Source organism: Podarcis melisellensis (assembly GCF_964234715.1).
Source record: "Podarcis melisellensis genome assembly, chromosome: 5".
Taxonomy (NCBI): domain Eukaryota; kingdom Metazoa; phylum Chordata; class Lepidosauria; order Squamata; family Lacertidae; genus Podarcis; species Podarcis melisellensis.
Window position 1 is genome coordinate 71,819,367 of NC_138537.1, and position 22,102 is coordinate 71,841,468.

At 40.5% G+C, this 22,102-nt stretch overlaps 1 long non-coding RNA gene across 1 annotated transcript in view; it reads right to left on the bottom strand.

Annotated features, from left to right (window-relative positions):
* Positions 1-7,776: 7,776 nt before the first annotated feature.
* The window catches only part of LOC309371207, a 77,203-nt gene continuing 62,877 nt past the window's right edge, over positions 7,777-22,102 (bottom strand). Inside the window, exons 3-4 of the long non-coding RNA XR_014168910.1 lie at positions 10,095-10,189; positions 7,777-7,875 (exon numbers count right to left, since the gene is read on the bottom strand). This is a non-coding gene — a long non-coding RNA (uncharacterized lncRNA). The remainder of the gene's footprint in view (positions 7,876-10,094; positions 10,190-22,102) is intronic.

A 22,102-nucleotide genomic window follows, 5' to 3' on the forward strand; every position in this document is an offset into this window, starting at 1 on the left:
ATTTGCAAAATGCTGGAGCGCAGGGAAGGGCTGTGCGTGGGAGTCTGTCGTATGGATGACCTCAGGGTTCCCATAACCATTATGTACATTCTTTATGCAAAGGATAATTATCTTACTTAAAATACATTCTAATTCAATATAATTATCCTTTCAACAAAGAATGTTCGTAACATCTAGAAGAAAACTGACACCACTACATTCAGGCACACATGCATATACCAGATGCTATTATCAAAAATGCAGGTCAAGAATATGTCAAAGTTCTGAAGGAGGGAGACTATAAGAAACCAAAGGCCCATCTAGTCCAGCATCCTAGTCTCTCAGTGGCCAACCAGATGCTTACAGAAAGCCTAACAAGAAAAATACATGCACAACAGACCTCTCCACACTTGCAGTCTCCAGCAACTGGTTTTCAGGGGCATATTGCCTCCAGTATAGGAATCATTGCACAGCCATTGTAGTTAGTAGCCAATGATAGCCTTATCCTCCATAAATTTCTCCCTTTTTAAAGCCATCCAAGTTGGTGGGCATTGATAGTGAACCAAGTAAACTAGCAGAGTAGCAGGTTGGCTCTGCCAGGACATTGGCTCCACGCTGGCCTCCCTGTTGCCTTGCCCCTTTCCTCTCCTCCCCTCCAGTAAGCAGCAACTCAGCTGTTGTTAAGCCAGGTTAGTACTGCCACCCCACCCCACCGTCCACTACTGAAGTCCCTGATGTTGAGTTCCAGTAGGCACAGTAAACTAACTGTAATCTGGGACACAGTTCAGAAGGGCAAAACCTGAGCCTCATCCCAAGCTCTGGAATTATGCAGGACAGGCTTTACTTCTATGGTGTCCTTGAGTTATACAATAAACGGAATAGTGATTCAGCTTCTTATAGAAGTAAATGAGTGCTCTTTATTCATAAGAAGAAACAATGCTGTAGAGGTAACACCCACCTACCACCCAGCCCTAACATTACAAGCACATAAGTGAATAGTACTTATATGGGGTTGGATCCAGAGTTCCCATGGGCACAATGTTTCTAGTAGGAGGTTATTTTTACCAATTCCCCTTTCTCTCCAGTAGTAGAGCAGCTCTCTTAGTGAGGCAGAGCTGCTACACTAGCTTCCCAGCAGGTGGGTTGCTGTTGCTTTTCACGAGGGTTGGGGAAGGGTGACAGGCATTAGACATGGTGCAAACACACAGGCAAGACTTCCAGAACAATGCCAGAGGTGGCGCTGAGGCTGCAGGGGTAAGGAAAGTGGCAAAATGGCTTCCTCTATCCCTCCTGTGAGAGTCAACACAGAGTCAACATCTTTGTCCCTTCCATGACCTGGAGCCAACCCTCAGCTTCCTGCATTGGCATCAGCTCTGTCAATGTATTAAGCTGCTGATCAACAGAATGGAGATGATGAAACATGGTATTTTCGTTATGCAGCTTCTTTGCTGGGTGAGATTTACAGGAGGCTGTTAAAGTAATATATTGGCAATCAAAACCCAAAGAAAAGATGTCTTGACGGCCATATTTCTCCTTTTTTGCACCCCCTGGGATCCTCGCACTCACATACACGTATGTCTACCAGTCTACCTCAAAATGACATAAATATATGTAGCTAGCAATTAAATTTTATAATTCTAACAAAAGAAATAACACTGGATCATAAAAATCAAGTTTGCAATCCTCCCCCCTTAATAAATATTTCCCTACTCAATGCATACAATCCAGTTTCAAATTTCATCAAACTCAACAGGAATGTTTAGCATGTCCTTAACCCTTTCCTGCTGAAATGAACAAGAACTTTAAAGTGCTCAATCATGACTGAATATCTGCTAGTGTTTTCCATTCACAATCTTTCCTTCCCATGGGAACTTTATTATATTAATAGTCAGGGAGAGGCAGTGGTTATCAATGGCTTTCCAGGGACCAAAAGATACATCAGAACTCTCATCCCTCCACTACTCCCAACATTCACTCCTTATGCTATAGACTTTGGAGATTTGACATTGGTAGGGCCAAAAGAGTGATGTGTTAGGGAGCAAGGTGGGCAAGGATCCAGTGCCTTCCAGTTCCTCACTTTCCCTTTTTCCCAGTGAACTAAAATAAGGATCAGGGGAAGGGACTACCTTTGAATTCCTAACCTTCCAATTTTTAGGATTGAACAATAAGGGACACCTCACTTTACGTTTTAAAAAAAATTGTTTATAGCTGGTCACCTAAATTACTGTGTCAGAATTCTTCAAATCATCTCTGCCTTGAAGAATTATGTGTACAGTATACTCCCTGGGGCGAAATGCGCTTTTAAGGTCTTGGACTTGCTTCCTGTGCAGGGCCTGCTTGGTGCGCTGGCTCTGGGAGTAGTAGGGATGCTCTCCCTCTCCCTGACTGCTATAAGGCTGGCTAGCTAGTCATGGGGTGGCTCCAAGGATAACACGATTTTGTCTATATGGAATTTTCACTCATATGCATTACCCTTGGAACTAAACCCCTGCATAAGATTCAGGCCAATTCTATCTAAAAATGACACAAAACTGAAAGTTTTGCAAATTCTTTAGAGAACAGGAGTGAGATACTGAAAAAATATGTACAACCTTTAAGGTGGATATATACAATGTCACTGGGCTAATGTCTTCATATATTATTATTATTATTATTATTATTATTATTATTATTATTATTATTTATTAAATTTGAATGGTGCCCTTCATACGTAGGACTAAGGGAGGTTCAGAGCATAAAAACACAAAATAAAAACACAAAATACATAATAAAACAAGAGCAAAAAATCCACAAACCAATAACCCCACATCCCATTTTCTAGGATCCTATTGCCTAATATTCATCATTCTTAAAATCCCAAAATCTTTTTCATGCTTTATATGCCTACATAGGACTCTAACAGAAACCAACTTTACTAGCACAATATATTTTGAAAAGCAAACTGACGGGTTCTCATTTTCTCCCTAAACTATTTCCCATTTATTGCTTGTAAATAGCAGGAAGAAATGTATATGCAATTAAAGATTTTTCACTCAAACAACTCAGTGCTGAAAAGGCAATCCTTCAATTTACAAAAGCAGCTTGCCACTTCTGCAGTGAACAAAGAGACCACCTGGCATGTATTTCTGTTTCTCCTTGTGCTTCAATTGACTGTCAGTATTTCCTCCAAGCTCAATGATAGCCAGTGACCCCTCCATAATAATAATAAAAATCCATTGAATTTATTTAAAATCTTTGTTAATGCTACTTAGTACTATTTGTTCCAGAAAACAAATATTCAACTATTCAGTTACTGGATTGTATGCCTGTTAGTGGGTACAATAGTTGCCCCCCCCAATCTTACTATATTTTAAAGATGGCTCAATCCCATCTGTCAATTTGTCCTTAACTGTCAAGATAGTGACTGGTATTCAACGTCCATCACTGCAGTCAAGACAAAAAACTCACAAAACATTACATGCTGTGCCTGCAGGCAGTCACATACTGAAGTCTATATATTTTGCTGTGATAAAACGTAAGAAAGTAGTAAAGTCCTAGCAATCTGATGGGGGAACTAATTACACACATGGACTCATGTATAGCAACCATGCTGTCAGTCTCCATTATCTAACAGTATTTATAAAACTAGTTACACACCAACAGTGTTTGATAATGTTTGACCAAAGTGTAAATATACAATGAATCATTCCAGTATTTATTATTTATGTCTTTATTTTATGAGGGCTGTCACTGCAACTTAAAAATAATTTAAAACCAAAGAGTAAAATGATGTTAGAAATGAGTCAAAGGGTGGTTGCTTTGAAAGAGTTAGAAACTGCTTGCCTCTTCATTGCCCTCAGTCTGAATTAGGGCTGCCATAAATCCAAATTCTCCCAGACATTAGCGGGATCTCAAAGGCGGAACTGATGTTGGGGGGGGGGGGGGATTTCTGAAAGGAAGTGGTTTGCCCTGGATCGAAAAATTGCATTATTGTAAAGCTCAGCAACTTTCAGGGTGTCCTGATTCTTACTTTTTGAAATATGGCAACCTTAGTCTGAATCAATTTTGGTTGTCTTTAAAGACAGTTAGAAAGTGATTCTATGCATGTTTAACCCAAAATAAGGCCCTTTAATCGTACATCAAAATGAGTGTTTAGAGTAGAGTTTCCCAAATGTGGGACTCAAGCTGGGCTTTTTTTACTACCGTTCCGATCATCCCTGTCCACTGGGACCTGCTAGCTTTGGATGGTGGGAGTTGCAGTCCAAAAACAGATGGTTTAGAGGACTGGTGCTTTTCCAAGCACAATTCAAATTGAAGATGCAGCTTGGGACCCAGTTTCTGAAGGAATGCATCTACCCGTCTATGTGCAGAGGTCAACTTCGGAGGCTCTCCTCCAGGTGACCCTGCCAAATGGGCCTTCTATGGCTCATGGTGCCCATGAGTGAAATTTGCTTCCCAGGAAAGTTTGCCTGAGAATAACATTGCTCTGTTCAGCATCAGGCTAAATATTTGCTGTTCTGTGTAAGGAAGATTATATTTCTTTTTCCTTTTAAAAATGTAAATAATATATGCTTTTATTTTCTCTGTGTTTCTATTATTATTACAACAGTATATTTGCGTTTTAAAACTTGTATTTAAATATTTTATACATACACAGAATGAGTAGATAAATAACTGGAAATTATTACTGAGAAAGAATCAGTTTGAATACAGAACAATGTGTCTATTCAATTTTATACTAAGCTGAAAAGAAAATATTTTCAATCATCAGTTCCCATGGCACTGGATACCTCAAAGGTTGAAGCACATTTATATGTTAAAACATGATAGACAGAGTGACGTTTAAGCCTCCTAACAATGGCACAAGGGAGCTGTAGAACAGTTTTCCTCAACCTGTTACCCTCCAGCTGTTTAGGACTCTGGCTTTCATTAGTCCTAGCCAGCATGCCAAATGGTCAGGGGTGATGAGAGTTATAGTTTAAAATCTTTGGAGGGTACCATGTTGAAGCCTGCATATAAGTTCAATGCTCCTGAATGGATAGCTCAGTCAGTAGAGCACGAGTCGCATAATCTCAGGGTTATGGGTTCGAGACCCACACTGGTCAAAAAATTCCTGACATTGCAGGGGGTTGGACTAGATGACCCTCATGGTCCCTTCAAACTCTACAATCCTTTGATTCTATGAAGTAAGAAAAAAGAATGCAGACTCTAATATCTAATAAAGTTAATATGTTAATTTGATTATGTAATAATGTGAATCCAAGTACTGAACCGAGTTTTGTTCCTGAAGATGTACTGGTAAATGCATCTGTAGAGGATCTGGATTCAAGGTGGGGATAACAGGACCAAAACAACTTTATAAAACAAGCCTTAACTTCTGCCGCCATCTAGCATTTTTCAAGGCCTTACAAAATAACCCAAATAATTGTGGTGACTCCAAAACTATTTAAAAGGAACTACCCTACTAGTTTCCACAGCATTTGCCAACGGATGACATAGGAGGGTGCCTCAAGTGAACTCTGGTCATAGATTATCATAATCATCATCAAAGGAAAACGAAATGTATTTAAGGGAATTAAAATGTACATGACATACAAAAAAATCCACAGTGACTTTCTGTACAAGACAAAATTCCTCCCCATAGTCACACACTCATCGACTAATGAGTAGCTATAGTAAAGGGCAGCTCGGGGGGGGGGGGGGAGTCAGTTAATTCACACCAAAGAACGCCAGCACATCCACAGGCCAATGTACTATTTACTATGAGATTTGAAGCTCCAAAGATGGAACAGGTTGGATTTGTTGAGAAAACTTTAAAAAATGAAATACATTTCCTTCCATCAATGACCCTTATGCACTGTTGATTAGTATTACTGAGGGATTTGTCATCTCTTTCTCTCTTTGCATTGGCGTTAAGATTTATATGATAAAAAGGTAAAATTTTAAGATAATCTGCTTTGACTGTAGAGAACAAAAGGCTGACCCTTTGCATCAAAACAGAATCAGTCTTTGCCCATGAACTCCTGCTCCGGCCCTCCAAACAGTGATTCCTGGATGCCTCAGACAGCAAATAGGTGCATTGCAAATAATGATAATGAATAATAATAATAATAATAATAATAATAATAATAATGTGCTCTCTGGATGACGCATGCAAGACAGCCAAGTCAATTTGTATTACATTAAGCACCAGGTTGTTCAGACATTACAGTATATTCTAATTCTCAAAGTGTCTTCCCCACTTCCTGGTGCTGCTCAACAATGTTTCAAAATAACCATAGAAGACACAAGCTCATAAAAGTGTGATTAAGCCTTCCTGCCCATGTCTACTTATGATTAGCTCAAGGCAGTACCAAGTCATTAGGAACCCAGAGGTGAGAGTTCATCTCCAGATCCTAGTCAATCCTCTTATCCCCAAAGTCCCTAGCTGTTTGCTGTTGAAAACAGCATGCTGGAGATGGACTAGATCATGGGTAGGCCCAATCACCTTCTAAATCCGGCCCGCGGATGGTCCTGGAATCTTCATGCTTTTACATGAGTAGAATGTGTCCTTTTACAGTCATACGTCATGATATAGACGCTTCAGGTTACGTGTTTTCGGGGTGCAGATCATGGGAAACCCGGAAGTACCGGAATGGGTTACTTCCGGGTTTCGCCATTCATGTATGTGCAGACGTGCTAAATCACACTTTGTGCATGTGCAGTAGCGCCAAATCGCACCTGCGCAGACGTGGTGCTTCAGGATGCGAACGCTGCGGGTTGCAGATGTGCCTCTGTCACGGATTATGTCTGCAACGCAAGGTTCCACTGTATTTAAAATGCATCTCTGGGTTATTTGTGGGGCCTGCCTGGTGTTTTTAAATGAGTAGAATGTGTGCTTCTATTTAAAATACATCTCTGGGTTATTTGTGGGGCATAGGAATTTGTTCATTTCCCCCCCTTTTTTCCAGCCCCCCACAAGGTCTGAGGGACAGTGGACCCATCCCCTGCTGAAAAAGTTTGCTGACCCCTGGACTAGATGGACCTTGGCATGATCCAGCAAGGCAATTTTTGTGCTAGTCACTTAAATAAGACATAGTCCCCATGTTTGGCTACTTTTCATCCAAGTTCCGGATAGTCAAAAAGCGTATGCAAAAGCCCCCAAATGTTGGCATTTAGACTCCAGTGAGCAGTGCAGTCCCTGAGCCCCAGCTCAGGATACAAATACAAATAAAAAAGGCTCCCATGCTTTGACAGCAAAGTCAATCCCACGTCTGGCCTGCCAATACTTGGAAAGCTCCCCAACTAGTCTCAGCTAAAGCTTGAGCAGACTCACTTTATATTACTGATAGGGAACCCAGTGATGGGTCATAAGGGGGAGGACAGAAGAAGTGGTGTCATTCCAGTGGCAGCACTATGCTCACAAGAGCAAGGGCAGGGCGAGGCAGTGTCATTGTGGGGGAGTTCTAGGTTGTTGGTGGCTCCACTTGGGGGGGGGGATACATGCAGGGCTGTTGTCACCACCAACCTGGAGCTCCCTAGGGTACCCTGCCTCATTTTAATGAGTGACGTGCCTCCATCACCAATTGGATGCCGCTGTCCTCCCCCCACCCACAAATGACCTACTGCTGGAGCAACCTGTGGCCCCCCCAGATGTTGTTGAATTACAACTCCCATTGTTCCTGATCACCATAAGCAATAAAAGGGCATCTGGGGGGGGCCTTTCTCTCTTCCTGCTGTTGGTGCTTAACCTCTTCTACTGGTGCAAAGTACTAGTGGGATTCCTCTTTATCCATAGTGACATAATGGCAGTATACAACACCAAAGCTCCAGCAAATGAATGTGTGGCCGGCTGTGTGGGGAGCTCCTTCCACCTAAGCATCTGTGCATCTGTCTGTCTGTCTGTCTGTCTATCATCTGCAGTGACACTTTTTACAACTGAGGGAGGGGGGAGTGAAATCTTCATTCGACCAATATATGCTACTGAAGGACTATGCACAGATACTGAGTTCACAGTACTCCTCATCGGGCAGGCAGACTGGAAAGGACAGATGAAAGTACAAACGCTTTTAGACAAGATGACTTGGTGTCCTTAGTAGCTGAGATGCTGCTATATTGCCTATTTATTTCTCTCACACTTCCAACCCATCAGCAGCTCTCTATATACTGAACATCACCACGGTACACATCCTTGATAGAAGCAGATATTTATGTTTTCCTTTATATATTTTAGAAATGGTATACAGTAACTGCATAGGAGTAAAATAAACCTAAAAGCACAGGCTGGGTGACCTGTGAGTTGACATTCCTGCAGTGCAGGGGGTTGGAGTTTCCTTCTAATCACTATGCCCTGAAACCCTTCATCAATTTTCAAATGTGGCTTTACTGAAATCATCTGAAGGTTTCCAAATGATTTAATGTGTTTTTATTATTTGTTTTTTATAATTTCATAATTCATGATCCAGCAAAGACAATTAATTTAAATACGAGAGCTTTGCATGCATTTAAATCTCTCTTATTGAAACCAAGGGGATCTAAAAGTGCTTAACTTTTACCAAACTAACTACCTCCTTGTTAGTGGTCATTGTACATTTTGGCAGCAATTTAATCCATCGTGCAGATACACATAATTGGTATACACATAACTGGGTCTGTTCAGCTATGGATTCTGCTTGCATTTCAGCCACTAAATACCCACACATATGATACGATTTCAATTATTGACCTTTTGGTCCCTGGACCTTGCTGCAAAACTCGTCAAAGTCTCTGAGAATGCTAATTATGAATCCATATTTAATTATTTGTGGATGTGTAAGAATAGAATTCCCTTACTTCATGGATTTAGGCATCACCAATTAAACAAAAATGCAATTAGGACTGATTCTCATACGTAGTAGATGTAAAATGACCAATCCTGATGATGTATTTTCTTCAAGTAATAACCTCTGAGATTGGCAAAATGAAAGTGTCATTTGCAACCCCTTTGCAGAATTGTTTATCAAACGAATTACAGAGAAACTGGAATATGAAAAGGTGGTAATTAAAAGAATTCATGGAAGTGCCACAGAATAAATGAATATTCATACACCATCATGAGCTTTAATGCTTCAAGTCTGATTTTCATTTCATATTTATAATGTCAATCTGGAGTTGCAGAACTTTGTGATTACCTTTTCAGGGTTTACTGAGGTCTGGAGACAACAAACACTCCCCCCCCCCCATAGGTAGATGGATGGATATAGGTACAGATTTTCACTTAGATGACAGAGAAAAATACAGGGGAAAATTACCTGGCTCCATCTAGGGATGAAATTTGGTCCACTTTTCACAGGGGATTGACATGATCTGATGTACCTGAACTTGCTTGAGAAATGGAACACAATTCCCAGCTGCCTTATGTACCGTATTTTTCGCTCTATAACACGCACCCGACCATAACACGCACGTAGTTTTTAGAGGAGGAAAATCCGTAGGCATGCCACCCGTAGGCATTCCCTCCATAACACGCGCAGACATTTCCCTTTACCTTTTAGGAGGAAAAAAGTGAGTGTTATGGTGCAAAAAATACGGTACTTTTCTGGATTTTGCCATGCATTTGTGGTGCGGAAACACACAAATATGTTTTTTTCTAAATGGCTCAATGTATTGAAAATAATTGATAAATTCTGGGTAAAAAGTGTCTACAAAAGGCATACAATGAGAGATAATAGCTTGCAACCAAGGACTGATTCCATTAGCCCACAACCACCTCCAGCAACTAGAAAGAGTTGGTAAAGTGCCGATTGATTACCAAAAGAGTGGAGATTATTTGTTGTTGGTGATCATCATGATTAGTAGGTTCAATCAGGCTACAATAAAGCACTTTTAAAGTGTGTAGCTGAATGTTGCACACAACAAGCACAGGCTGATGTCCTGTTTCTTCACTACAAGGCCATGTTTGGAGGGTGTGATTATGAGCAGAGGGGTTGATGCAGGGGAACTTTACTAATACACAGCAACCCATTTTTTCCAGATAAACAATAAAAACACACAAAATGTGCAAAAGTCCAACATCACAAAGTTCGTTTGTTGTTTTTTGAACAAGAATACCACTGCTGTTTCAAGAATGAGTTAAGAAAAGGTAAGTACAATATTGCATTAAGAGTTCTGAAACTTACTTTGCCTAAGTGCTTTCTGCTTCCTCTTTCCCCTCAGGTGGTTTCCAGTGGATTCCTGATGCATGATGATGATGTTAAATTTCACAAACACATATCTGGAATCAAAGTGGAAAGCATTTATTTTATATAGACCGTCATCCGTACTGTTTCCATTGGTATATAGTAGTGAACGCTCAACTCTCCTATGGACAAAACTCTATGCAGTTTCAAAGAGTGCAGAGAGGTTGCTAGCTGGAACACGATCATATTATGCCAGTGTTTAGTGAGTCTGTTTGGCGGCCAAATTAAAAGTGTCATTTAAAGCCCTAAAGATTTGGGGTCAGGTTTCCTGAAGGATCACCTCCTCTGGAACTTATCTTACCTACATGGACCTTCAGAGGATATTCTTTGGGTGTCTCTCTACCAAATGACTTATGATGGGACTTTACTAGAGACATGACATTTTCTGGGCTGGCAACCTGGTTATGGAATGCCTTTCCCAAAGACGCTTCCCTGAAGTCTATGTTGCAACATTTTGGTGCTGCATTACAATCTTCACACCCACCCACACATCCATAGCATTTCAATTTTTAAAACCTTTTAGTCAGTCATCCTAAATTCACTGACCCCAACCCCAATTCATGCACCCCCATGTGAAGATTGTCATTTTAATGATTTACAGACTCTTTGGTTTTTTTGTCTTCAGTGAAGGGCATTGCTGTGAACTCTATTCTATGGACATTTCCTTCTGCTGAATTCATTTTACTTATGGTTGCAGAAGTATATTATATTAATTTTTTAAAAAAACTTTTGGTGTTCAGAGCAATGAACTATAAATATATTAAAAGTGGTACCACATGTGGTGGGGTGGAATCTCCAGCATCACTTCTCCTTACATGGGTGGGGCAGTGGCAGGCCCAGGGTTGCGCAGATACACTGGTGTTCCTAACTTGCTGCCTCCCTGCCCAGGCCCTGTCCATGTAGGCAGCGGATAAGCTAATGTCAGGAGGATGGTTCTTCCTCACCATACACACCATTACTGATCAGAAATACCTTTTAAAATACGTGTGAAAGTGCTTACTTTGGTTTGCACTCCTTTTTTTTTTATTAAATATTGCTCTAGCTTTTAACTGTTATGAGTCTAAATTCTCCAGCATACCTAAGGGGTAAGCTGTTTGAAACTGAGCTTGAAAATCCATACCCCAACCAGGTTGGTGAGTTCATGGCCATAGAGAGCTTAAACCCATTATTCATATTCAACATCCAACATATTAGCAGCAATGGCCAAAGTTGACAGCACATCAAGAGTTCATGTTGTCCGCTGTTTTTGTTTAAAACTTTTAAGAACAATGCAATATCATGGCCCTATTTGTGCATTCAAGCCACATCTGGCTTGTTTGTGGGGTAAAATATGCAGCGTATAGGTGGAGAACCTGTGAACTCCTATGATCCCTGATCATTAGCCACATTGGCTTGTGCTGATGGTAGTTGGAATCCAGTAACATCTGAAGGGCCATAGATTCCCCATGCCTGGTATAGGAGATCCCTGCATTGACGCCTTTGTGCAATTGGGAACCCTGACAACACAGGATTGCCAGTCCCACAGAGGCAACTGTGTTCAGCTGAATATGGGTGGAGCCCCCTTCAGACCTTTGCACTCAGTGCATGAAGGTATTCTCTTGGAATTGGGTTTTGCAGGCAGGGTTTCTGCACACAAAGCCACAGCAATCTTCACATATTCACTTTGAATGCCTGAAGAGCGCTTATGTCTGCATCAGATCCATTTTCTTAACCCAGTAGCACACATCTCTGTTGCAACTGTTATTTAGCTCAGCTGAACCCGAACTAACTGCACAGCGAACTGGGTGAATAAACGTGTATCTCTAAATTGACTGGGTCTGCTATTAGTTGTTCATGAATTCTTCTCCTATGGGAGTTTATAGAATGTGCAGAGACCAAAAATGTCATACTTAGAAAAATCTTTGAGCACACAAGTTTAAATTTGCCTCTCGTGATAATTGTTATACGGTATTGGGGAAAACTGAAATATGTTAAGGGCCCACTGAATGAATTATTAAATCCACTTGAACTTTCAAATTATTGACTATCATGAGAGAATGGATTCATATAATGGAATTGGCTGTAATGAAATTCATAATATAAGCAATTAGAATGGATAAAAAATTGATTCTTCTAACATGTATTCTCCTTTGACATGGCTTTCACTATTTTTGATATCTTCAATAGGATCACTAAATGCTCTGTTCAAGATGTGACTGGCATCAGTGAAAAGGAAACAAAAGCAATCAATTTTCTGATAGAGACTGCAGTGCAGAAGGGGGGGAAAACCCAAGCTTTTTAGAAAAATATACATTACTTATGAGTTTCACAAGGATGGAGCCAGACTTTGCTTCCTGCTGATAGAAAGGCACATGATATAGCAGAGGAATTCTTCTGGCAAAATGATGAAGGGGGTGGTTTTCATGATTTACCCACTACCTGCAGCTCCCTATACCTCCCATCTGTTCTGGGAGGTTGGGGGACCCTCCAAAATAGTATGAAATAGTATGAAGTATGACATAGTATGAAGTATAAAAGGTGGCACTGGGAGCTTCAGGGAGGAGGTGATATTTCCTCCCTCCCTTTCTATCAGTGGGGGTGCCCATGTGGAATTCTGCCCATATGATATAGATAATAGCACGTCCAAACTCTTGATTGATTGTTTGTTTGATTGATTGATTGAATGAATGAATGCCTTTCATTTCCTCTATGGAGCTTAGCGTGTTGGGCATGGAGATTACCTATTTTTTAGGCTAGTCTACAAGTAACAGGCCCACAGTTGCCCACTGAGCCTCACACTAAGCAGAGACTGAAACCTGGGCCTTCCTGGTTGAAACTCCCAAAACACACCAACACCACCTCACAGATGTGTTATTCACAAAAGAGCAGAGTGTATGTCTGAGCTATAGAATTTATTGAAAGACCAAGGTGACTTCAAACTGATTGTGTTACACATCTAATAGTAAATAAAAGCTACTTTAGCCATCAAAATGTCTTGAGCCAGCACCAGTAAGAACAAATTGAACTGTATGCACCATAAATGCTACATATAAATTAGAGTCAGCAGTGGCAAACACCACGAGCAGCTTGCTTCGTGAAGCATAGCTATAGCAATGCCCCCCCATCAGTATCATTGCCACATACTAGGAAAGGGGGACAAGGTTGGGGCTGCACACAGACTGCCATATAAGCTATGTTAGCGCACCTGCACACCCCAACCACACCACTGTCTCACCCCTCACTTTAAGTGACAGTGATGCTGCGGCTGGGAGGCTATTGCCACGGTTCCCCACCCCCCACTCCAAGCAGGTGGACTGCTCCTTGCAAATACTGTGTAATATGAAGTACAGATACATGTTGGAGTAAGAAAGCAGAAGAGAACCTAGCCAGTTGCAACCCCCTGCTGAACAGGTTCTCCTATTTCTGACCCATCACACCAGTCTCACCCCAGTTCCACATCCATCTGCTCCTGCCATCATTAAATCATCATTTATTTATTTGGGTGAGTAAAAGATGGGACCTTTTTGTTGTTGTTAAGGCAGTCCGTGGAGAACTGCACTGCAAAATTTGGAAGGTGCAAAATCTGAAGGATAGCTATGTTCCAATCTGCATATTAGTCTGGGAGGTACAGTTCAGATCTGTTAGCTCCAGAACATGCACAGATTGAATAGTTTAAAAACAAATTTAAAAATAACTTATCTTCGCACCTTACACAAACACCAGTGTGCAAATGACAAATAGATTTGTTATGTGAGGGTCGCAAGGAATCTGAATATAGACATATCCTACTAGACAAAACACATCTAAGACTAAAACTCTCTTCAAACATTCAGTAATAATAATAATAGTAATAACAACAACAACAACAACAACAACAACAACAACAACAACAACACCCCACCCGCCCATCCGGCTGGGTTTCCCCAGCCACTCTGGGTGGCTCCCAACAGATTAAATACAGAATAAAACATCAAACATTAAAAACTTCCCTAAACAGGACTGCCTTCAGATGTCAGTATACATGTGAAAGGAACCATGAGGAAGAGTATCTACAGCCCTGTCACCATTCCAATTGCCCTCGATAAATTGAAAGGCAATCATCTGAAGCAAGGAGCGTCCTGTAACCATTGAAACTTCTTGTACATCTTAGAACTCTGGGAAAATCGATTGAAAAATAGTGGAGACTTCCTGCAAATAGTCACCCTCCACAAAGAATAGTGATGGAGGCAGAGTTAAATACCTCTCCCTACCCTGCCTTATCAGTTGCTTGTCAACTATGCTGCTCCAAAGGATTAATACTGAGGTGTTAATATAAGGAAGAATTGGCCCTGCAATTTAGCCTGAAGTGAAATTGGATGGGAACACTTGGGGATGGAAACATTCTGAAAAGACTTCAGAAACAGGAGGGGTCTGCACTCCATCCCAGACACAGTTTTAAAAGCAACATTTTTACAGCTTTAAATGGGCTTATAAAAATCATGAATGGTGTGAAGAAAATGGGACAGAGATAAATGTTTCTTCGTCTCTTATAAGACTAGAACTTGGCGGCACTCAATGAAATTGTTTGGCAGTACACCCAAGAGAAATTTCAGTTCAAGTAGGGTCCAAATCAAAACTGGAAATTCCTCCTCGGGCCAAATGTTCAAGAAATTTTGACAATAAGCCAAAGACACCTGGAAAGGTCAAGCAATATTTCAGGGAGGAGAGAGTGAGGTCATCAGACACCCTTATTAAAGGTGTCAGGAAATAATATTTTTGTATTTTCTTATAATAAAATTTATAGGCAATTCTGACTTGAAAATCAAGGGAAGTGCACCTGCTTTACAGTGGTACCTCGGGTTACATATGCTTCAGGTTACAGACTCCACTAACCCAGAAATAGTACCTCGGGTTAAGAACTTTGCTTTAGGATGAGAACAGAAATCGTGCTCTGGTGGCACGGCAGCAGCAGGAGACCCCATTAGCTAAAGTGGTGCTTCGGGTTAAGAACAGTTTCGGGTTAAGAATGGACCTCCGGAACGAATTAAGTACTTAACCCAAGGTACCACTGTATTTCAAAGCAATTTTATACATAAGGCAAAAATACATTTTGGTTCACTTATGATTTCAGAAAGTGCCAATTTGATAAGATTCCCCTTTGAATGTGAACTGAACTGAACTGAATTTCTTGCCCATCTCTAGCTGAGTATGAGTAGTGGAGAGAGACCAAAACTACAAGTGTCAGTTCAGATGACACACGGAGCCAAATCTTGGGTTAGTATGGCAAAGCTTAGCAGCAAAAGAGAGCAGGGAGGGGGGCTAAGTGGCTGTGAGCTCCTCTCTGGAAGGCCTCATGCTTGTGTCATCTCAGCAAGCCAAGGTTTGGCTTAGTAGGCTACCTGAATCATCTTACTGTTTCCAAATTACAAACTACTGATCATATTTACAGTGTGACTGCTGGGAGGAGCGCAGAGAGAAGAAACATCATGGTGCAGCTGTAGCAGCACATCCGAATGCCTCCATTTGCCCCAGCTGGAACAAAACATGTCTCTCCCGCATCGGTTACAGCAGGCGCTGTAAACCTTCCAACAGTTTATCTTCATCCCCCAAAGGCACACTCCTCCATTGTCTCCCAAGACAGAAATACCAACAACAACAATAGCAGTACCTGATTGCTTTTCTAGGCTACAATCCTATACCCTTTTACATAGGAGAAGCTTAATTGAAATTAGAGGGACTTACGGTACTTCAGAGTGGACATGCACAGGATTGCATTGTAAGGCTTTAATCCTATATCCATCTACTTGTAAGTAACCCTGTTACATTCAGTTGTGTTTCTGATATAAGACTGATCCATTATAATCTATCAACATCAGGAATAACAAATTATCTCAGATATACATTTGATTTGATTGAGCTCAAATATTCCTCTCTGCATACAGACAGAAACAGTTATTTCCTCTGTGTTTCCTGTATTTTCTTGTAACATGTAGTTCTGCCCTATGGAAATGCCAGGCGACCATTCAGACAATCAAAGAGCCATAATGTAATGAGCCAAGAATTTTTAAGACACTAAGCCTGGAGCTACTTCATTTTATAATATATAAACAAATGTCTCAAAGTCAACTTTTCAGTTAACATGTAATCACACTTCTAAATGTGTGTCTTTATGCATATTACAGCTAATTCATGCAAACTGAAAATTAATTAGGTTTTAATAGTACATCAGCCAAACATCTTATAATTATATCTATAAAGCCATTAGATGGGCAGAAAGAACAGTTAAAAGGGCAGAACAAGCTGGCCAGATATCACTGCTGAATAGTAAGCAAACCACAATAATCAAAGCTGTAGCTTTTACAGTTTTAAAAAGGACCCTTTTACAAACTGGAAGGGGATTTGATAGAGATTTACAAAATTATGAATGGTAATGAAGAAATCTGACAGATATTTTCTTCTTTTTTCATAATAGAACTTGAGACCCCCCCCCCATGAAAGTGATTTTCAATAAATTCTACACTGACAAATAAAGAGACAATGTAGCCATGTCACCCTCTTGTCACAAGGCTCCAGCAAACAGCCTGATTATTCATCATTCTATCTTGAGTTCATGGCAGTTTTGCATGTGTTTAATCATAACTCCATTCAGTCCCATTTTTACAATGATCTGTGGGGTGTGGTTTTTTTAAGCAGATGGAAATTTGTATTTAAATATTTGAGCACAAAATACTTATTTAAACACTTATTTTATCTCAATGTACTCATTTCTAAATGTACTTTACCCTTAAATTCCTCTCCCCCCTTCTTCTACATTTTAATACATTTTTTTCAAGGCAATAGCTGTATTTCAAAATCTAGAGAAGTGCGAAATCCAAAGGATAATTGTATTCCAATATCTGTATTAGTTCAGGAGGTGCAAATTGAGTTAAGGGCTGTAGTGCTGTGATAAAGTACACATTTTGCATGAAGAGGTTCCCAGATTCAAGTTATGGTATCTCGAGATAGTACTGCCTGAAATTCTATAGAGAGCTGCTGCCAGTCAATGTAGACAATACAGTGCTAGATGGACCAGCAGGTATAAGACAACTTCTAAAGTCCTCCTATAGCGTGACTGGAAGCTCCCCATCTAAAGCAAATGAAAGTGGCAGCATGACCACAGAAAGAAGGAACTCAAAAGGCACACCATTCCTGGGAGTAGAGCCCTTTGAAAACAGTGGAGCATACCTCAGAATGACCATGCCAGGCTAATTGCTTAATAACACCATTTATATTATTAAGCTAAGGTTAAGTGGCAAAATTATGGTAAAATCCTGGACTGCCTGGTGCGTATATATGTCTGAATGCTTCCCTATGTGGGGGAAAAAGCTCATTCATCTACCAGGTGAATATCAGTAAGAAAGCGAGGTTGGCCCCCTCTCCTGACATGTTAATTTACTATGGACCTGTGGGACAGCTCAGTCAGTAGAGCAAGAGACTCTTACTCTCAGGGTTGTGGGTTCCAATCCCATGTTGGGGGGAAATATTCCTGCATTGCAGGCAGCTGAACTAGTTGACCCTCGTGGTCCCTTCCAAGTCTACAACTCAATTAATCTATGCAAAATAAATGTATCAAGGAGGGGTGGGGATAAACACATAGCCCTCTGCAGCCTAAAGTGGTATGGTATAGGAAAAGAGCCTACAGTGGTAGGATATAGGAACAGATTTTGGATCTGCAGTTTCTGCTGCGAGTCTACTTTTCAATAACATTCAATTATATATACCTGTTCACACCTCTTGATTTCATTTCCTGTATTGCAGGAGAAAAGTGCTGAACAAAGTTTTGTTTTCCGCCCCACTTAAAGCTCAGAAGGTCAAAATCATTTATTAAAAGCATTCCCACATCTGAGTTAGACTATCTACAGGTTCTCATTAACACAACTAAAATATAAATCTCACTGTGTCTTGACACCTCATTGCAAAAATGCAAATAGAAGCAAGGGATCTCAGTCCTATTTAAGAGAAGCTTCAGTGTAGCTAAAGGAAAAACACTTGGCCACTGTCTTGAACACAAGGAAGGAGCTAGACAAAAACTGTAATCCTATCCTCACTTATGTGCAAGTAAGCTCTATTGACCTCAATGAGATTCACTTCTGGATTGGATTGTGCTGATTAAGTTAGTCATGCCTTATTTAGTTCCACTGAAATCAAGGAGACAACTAAGTCATGTCTAACTTAAGCTTCCTTGATTTCAATGAGGCCAAAGCATGACTTAGTCTGGATCCAGCCCTATGTCTTTGTTCAGACCATTCCTTTTGCTGTACCAGCTATTTAGGGATAGTACTTAATATTTTCTTTGCTAGGTGTATGTCAGCACAGTCTTGCGTGAATATTAGGGACACATTGACTTTTCCACAGAAAAGAGGAAAAAGCTTAATTTTCTGCTTCAGGAAACTGAATTCTTGGGGTAAAAGGCCATCAAATACCAACCTCCTGGGCATATAAGAGAAACCAAACATATGTAGCAAGCTTTGATAACTAGCCTCTTTGTGGTGCAAGACAAAGACAATGGGAAGTCATTGAGAGCGAAACAAATATTGTAATTTTTTTGATTAAGTTTCCAACATATTATTTAAGCAAAGTCATTATTTTTTTTGGACAGTTTTGAAAAACAAGAAGGAAGTGACTGCTCAATCAGGCATCTTTAAAATTATTAACAGTGACGGAAGTCATAGATTCATAGTTGGAACGTGACCCAAAGGTCATCTAGTCCAAGAACTCTTGTTGCTGCAGGAAGCCCACTATAGCGGGGTGGTGGACTGTTATCTCGTGAGCCAAGGGAACCCCATAGTGTGCATGCTCCAAAGCATAAGGCAAGGAATGTGCCCCCCACCAAAAAAATTTAAGTCTCCTCAGTCTGTTGCAATGTGGCCTGTACTCTGCACTTATAATTGTACCGTATTTTTAGAAAGTTGTTTCAGAATGTATGAAGCAGTGAGACTCCACCACTTCTTTTGGGAGACATTTTCAATGCTCTGAAAAGATTCTGTTTCAGTTCATCAATCCTCAGACTGTCACTAAGAGCAATGGAGCAGGAAAGCAAGAAATCTTCCTTCTTTATCCAGGAATGATATAGAGAAAGACAGTTACCTCTCTGAAATTTGATAGGGCCAAGGATGTGAGAACACCCACTCCTCTTACAAGTTGCATGAGTCTTATCAAAATGTGATTTGTTTCCCACAAAATTCCTTGGATATTCCCTGAGGGGCCTCCAAATTTAACATGAAAATGTGCTTTAAGCAAAATTCATGACAGCTCTTTTTGCTATTACTCCTGTAACGGGGCAGATAGCTGTCATGAAAGGCATAGGAGAGAGGGGGCCAAGGCATGACCGCCTTGTGACCCACTGGCTTGCAAGCCTTTAAATCAGAATGCAGTGGATATCACAAAAAATAAGCAAACCACTAAACGGATTCATGACTCATGTTTCCACTTTTCACACATTTATGTTCCAAGTAGAACTCATACAAAAATGATAGTCAGTGTAACCCACTCACTCAGCTGCTTATTATCACTGGCTGTAACATCCAAAGTTGTTCTCAGTCCTTTTTAGATATCATAGCCTGTGAATATGTGAGCATAAAGGTATCCCTTGCCAGTTCCACACTTCCTGTAACTGCTATGTTCTTGGGAGACTCCTGGCATTTCATTTGTCTAGGAAAAAGGGCCTTCATTAAATTTGTCAGTAGATGGCATTTGGGTTAACGAATTATGAGTGCATAGGTTCAGGGATCACTTCTTCAGAAATCTTTTCATGTCTCAAATTAACTTTTTAAATGTTAAAACATTCATTGCAGATCAAGCTCCCCCCCCCTTTGAACAGCAAGTGCCGCAACTATTCAAGACAACACACCAAAGCCTTGTTACAATGACTGAAGTTCAAGAATAGAGCACAGGTAGGAAACTCAGGAGCCAAATGTGGCCCTCCAGCTCTCTCAGTTTGGCCCTCAGGACTTCCCCCAGTTTTGCATCTAGTCCTGCCCACCAGTTGTATACACCCCCATCATGGAATTTAGCCCTTGGAATCAAGAGGGTTATCCAGCCTTTGCATATAGCATACTGAATTTCCTGGACTGCTGTTCATCCTCCTCCAAATTTCTCTGACCTATGGCTTGGAGCTGTTTATCTTCTTGCTGCTCATCTCCCCTTGGGTACAACACTCTCTATTGGATAAGAGACTATATAATATGTAGTTATTCAAAACCCACCTTTCATTCTGTGTTCAAATACTAGGTTATAATTTTATCTGCGTCTTTGGAAGATTTTAGATCACATAGGAAATATACACCCCAATCCCAACCAAAGTGCAAACAAACTAAAGTGCATGTAGTAATCACTTGACCAAACTGTGGGAGGCAGTGGAAGACAGGAGTGCTCTGGTCCATGGGGTCACGAAGAGTCGGACACGACTAAACAACAACAACAACAATCACATTAAAATGCAAAGTCTAGAACTCTTTCATTTAATATCCAGGATGTATGTACAGTAGCCACAGATTAGATACAGAATTCCTTCCAATAGTTTTATGTTTTCATAGATAGGGGATGCATAATTAATAGCACTAACCATCATTCGTCATCCACAAGAAACCTCGTAGACTCAAGCTCTATGAAAGAAACAAAGCATCTCTAACAGAGGTTTCTCAGCACTACTTATGTTGTGAGCAAAGTGTACGGAGGCGGAAAGGACTAACAGTTCTGCTTCTTTTCTTCTCTGTATAAATGCAGTACTGCTAGCAAGACTTCAAGTTATTCAGTCACCATCTGCAGATTGTCTATTCATTAATCCCCATAACCTTCAGGAGATTCCAGTGAGGCAAATGGAAATACACTCATTTACATCAACCGTCCTCAAGCAGGCTCCGTGAGTTACACATAAATAATGGTTTTTCTCTTCTGAAGATGTGGAAGAGTCTTTTTGACTAGGAATGGGCAAATCTGTCAATTTCAGGTTCTCTCAACCTCTTACTTTTCTGATCTTAAATTTAGTACTCCACATTCCCAAATCTGCTTGTGATTATTATTTTTTTTAAAGCCCTCATGAAAACCTGCCAGTATTTTGATGTGATTTTTTCCTAATATACACATCCTAGTATCCAATTTAGCCTAATATACAAATTTTTGCGAAGCAATTATCCCCAAAACAAGGCATTATTGCAAATTATTTTCAGCAATATATGCATTTTTATGGACACTACTTCAGCATATGCATTTTTGGACACATTACTTGACTGGAAATCTGTGCTGCAAAATTTGCAGAAGTGTGGATTTTGAAGGATGGCTGCATTTCGGTTCTCATATTGTTTCAGAAAGTGCAAATTAGGTAGGTTTCCCTTTTAATGTAAACTGTACTGAATTTCTCCCCCATCCCTATTCCTTACTAGAGCATTCTGAAATCCCAAAGAAGCCATTTCACCAAGGCTGCAAGCTGAATAATGGTTTTGGTTTTTACAGAAGTTCTGCTTGCGAGACAATACAAACATTGTCGGCAACTACATTTGACAGTACATAGGTAAGTTCAATTAGTTTGCTTGTGTCTGTGACAATCAGGGTGAGTTAAACGGCAAAGCGGCAGTAGCAGCAGCAACAACAACAACAACAACAACAACAGAAAAGAGGCAATAATAAAAGAATGAAAGCTGAATGTCACAAAAAGAAACAACTCCCCTTACAGGATGACTGATTGCTGAAGAGGAAGAGTAGGCATGAACTGAAAGCCAAGGACTATTATTGGGGAGTGGGGAGAGGAACAGTTAACTGGATGCATAAATCTCTCTCTCACACTCCCTCTCCAAGGAGATAATCCTTGTTAGAAACCTATTTTCAAACTGAAGGGAAGTTTCACGTGGGGCATGGCTGGACTCTATCCTAGGTAATGGGGGTGGGACTTGGTTGGTTTTTTCCAGTGATTGGCAGAGGAATCCAAATGATTGGAATGGTGTTGATGTGGATTG